The following is a 3,731-nucleotide window of genomic DNA, read 5'->3' as shown; positions in this document are numbered from 1 at the left end:
AAAGATATTAAAAATATTCTAATTAAAATATGTAAAATTTAATATAGTTTTAAGGAAATTGTCAAAATAAAAAAAATTACACATAAGATAATCATAATTTTTGTTAACTGGGCATATCATTATTTATATGATATCGCACATGAAAGAAAAATTTATGTTTTTAAAATTATCTAATTAACTCTATACTCATTTTTTTATATTTTTTATATGATATCACACATTCGTAAAAAAAATAAATAGTTTAAGATGCAAAAAATAAATTTTTACTTAATGAATATAATATGAACGAATATTACAAATACACCATTTAATAAAATAAATAATTAAAAACTGAAAATTCATATCCGCGCTATCAGGGTCTAGTTTTATTTTAAAATAGTAGAGGACACATGTCATTCATAGAAATGTTAATTGATTTTTGTTTTATAATATAAAAGATAAAGTCAAGGAACCTTCTTTTCTGATGCATTTGAAGTAAGCCCTCTTCGGAAACTCGTTAGGCGCTACGCGTGCGGCGAGTTCGGGCCTAGCAAGTTGTTGAAAATGCGGGGAGTACGCGGGATATACGCGGAGCGGAATTTTTCTTACTCCTTTAATATTTGTAATGTAACATACCTTTAAAAATTATACATACGAGTAATAATGTAGTAAATGCTGTATTCCAGTGGCTATTTAAAGTTTGATTGACTTCCCAGCCCGGGTTCGATGGCCGCAATGCAGTTTTTAATTTTTTTTTCCATTAAAAAGGGCAAAATTGTAATTTCGTAGGCGTCTTCTTCCGTAACCTATTTTTACAGAGATTATATTGCGGCTGTTTCCTATCGTTCTTCATCGTGAATCATCATTTTTGGGTTGATTAGCTTCGATTCAGCTTTGTTTCTTTGTTTATACCATTAAAATATGACAGATATATGGTGTATTTATCGATTTCAGACTCGAAATCACCAAAACATGGATTAACTTTTTTTACCGCGTTTTTGACCGAATATACCATAATCGCGGCGGAGCTTCGCCGCCGAGCACTTCACCGGCGCGGAATCTGCCAATCCGACCGCGTTTTCGAACAAGGGAAGTAAATATAGTATTTTGATTATATGTAACCAGGGTTGACATTTTATCTAGGAAAATCTCAAAGTCTGTAGGGGATGTCAATTTAAATAAGTCACTAAAATATTTTGCTGCCACCCCTTCCACCTCCGGTTACGAAATAACCCATTCACCATCATCATTGTGTAAGCCAGTAACCTTGTTTCGGTATGTCTTTGTTTCGTTAACGCTTGGTAAAATTTTGTATTCCTATCCCTTTTTAAATGCTACAGATTTCTGTTTTTCGTTCTAAGTATTGTTCTTCCTCATGATATGCCTCTTTTAATTTTCTAGTATCGTAAATTTTTCGTGTGTCTTTTAATTATCATTCTGAATTTCCTCCAAGGACTTGTAAATTATTCCATTTTTTCTTTTCCAGATGGCAAATTCATCTTCCTCCAAACTGAGATCTCATGTCGATATTGCTGTATTTTGCCAACAATTTCTTGAATATCTCTTACTACCCCTTTCAAGCAACCTCTTGTTATGGAATCCATCAGCCATCTTCATCAATCCATATTTTATCAAACCGAAATTGTCTTTCATTCTTTACAATTGTGTCTTCTACCATAGCTACTAACGGTCAAGGACAAGATTCCACTATACCCAAATATTCGACAAAGGAACATGGAAAAAGTCCATGTCATTATGTGTTTCCTAGTACTCGATCCAAACAACATCGTATAATTTGTCCTCCTCAACCCCCACTCCAAGATAAAGTATTACCAATAGTTGAAAACTTCATAGGGCTGCAGTTTTCAATCATATTATTAAATTACAAAAGTTTGAAACATGTGTTTGATAGCCATAGAGACGGAAAGACATAAACTCCATGAGGCCAAAATGCTAACAGTGGAGCAGCATGGATTGAAAGAGATTATCATGGCAAAACCATCTTTCATAGCCGTAGAGCCTTTTCTAACTTAAAGACGGAAGCATAAAGCTGATTGCGGTAGAGCCTTTTCTAACTTAAAAGACAGAAAGAGAAGTTGGGATTGTCGTCTTACATTGGGCGATATGAATATGTTGAACACCTGCCAACATAGGTCATTTTTGAATCTTCTTGCGTGTTGGCAAGGAAAACTGTCATAAACCCCATGGAGTTTGTTGAGATCCAGCCCATAATGGGGGACATCAATAGGTTCTTACTGTCATTGCAAGAATGGAGTATCAATCATGTTATGCACGTCAAATACCTCATTGTCCATGACTTAGCAAAGAGTGTCGTCTGTGACAATTGCTACCAATCAGGTAAACGACCTATTTCAGATTCTTATCAAGGAAATTTGTGACCCATGCACGCAGTACTATTATAGAAAGTCCGTATCTACAACCAATCCACCCCAGTCTACATATGTTTGAAGAGAAAGACAAAAAATGAAATAGCAAAATGGATATATACGAAACGAAGTATCGTATGGTAAGAATTCCACACATACTTTTATACTCGTCCTAATTGCACACATTTTAAATATAAGAACCTATTTATCCTCATTTTCAAAGATTGAAATCCGAAGTCACACAAACAAATATTTAGCTTAATTTTAATGGCTTAGAATCTAAACCAATATCAAACCAATTAAACCGATACCAATTGGTTTGATATCGGTTTAACTGGTTTGATATCTGCTTAGATTATAAACCATTTAAACCAAGATAAATGTTCTTCTGTGTGGTTAGTTTTAATCTTCGAAAATAAGGTTATATAGATTCGTATACATAATATATGTGCAATTAGAACGAGCATGAAAAATTGTGTGAAATTGTTCATGTACAGTACTTCTGGTCAAATAGGTAGTTTAGCCATTTATTTCAAGCAATAATGTTTGGAACTGAATTTAAAGCAAAACCTGTTATTAACCAGATTGTGGATGGCTCATAACCAAGAGATTATACCATCAACGGCCCAAGAAAGAGAGAGTCGGCCAGCTTTTCCTTTTTCCTTATGTCTTTATGTTTTCCTTTTCCTAGTTGGATTATGATTTGTACTTTTTTCATTTATTTATGACGGTGTAATCTCATATATAAAGAACCTCTATGTTATGAATAAAGAGAGACTTTTCCATTATTTTTATAACACGTTATCTGCACGAAACTCTAAATCACTAAGCTAATACCCAAATCGAAAAACCCTAAAACCCTAACCCTAGCCGGCGATCCGACGAACCCTAAACCCCGATCGCGTCTCTTGCTCCCGCATCTGTTCCAGCTCGCGTCCCCGATCAGCTTCAGGCCAAGGCGTTCCTGATCCTAGCTCAGACGTTCGCGACCCGAGAGCGGCTCTAGCACACGGCCTCTTCCTCGTTCGCGACAGCATCAGATAACTCGCGTCCGACGATCAAGGCGTTCCCGATCAAGCAACAAAGGACGTCAGCGACCCGATATAAGCGACTCAATCCATTCCAGCTCGCGTCCCGTTCGTGTCCAGCTCGCGGCTCAACTCCTTTGGTGGTCCAATTCAACAATCATCTAAGGTTAAAAGGTAATTCAAAACCTAAGAACCCATAATCGATTGATAAAGAACGAAACCCTAAAACCCTAATCTTTATGAATCAAAACCATAGGGTAGTAGATCAAAAATCTTAATTGAGTATATCGAAGCTCTAAAAGTTCGATACCCCAAACCCTAAATCATGTTCCTACAT

This window comes from Brassica oleracea, chromosome C9 (assembly GCF_000695525.1).
Source record: "Brassica oleracea var. oleracea cultivar TO1000 chromosome C9, BOL, whole genome shotgun sequence".
Taxonomy (NCBI): Eukaryota; Viridiplantae; Streptophyta; class Magnoliopsida; order Brassicales; family Brassicaceae; genus Brassica; species Brassica oleracea.
This window is presented reverse-complemented; position numbering follows the sequence as displayed.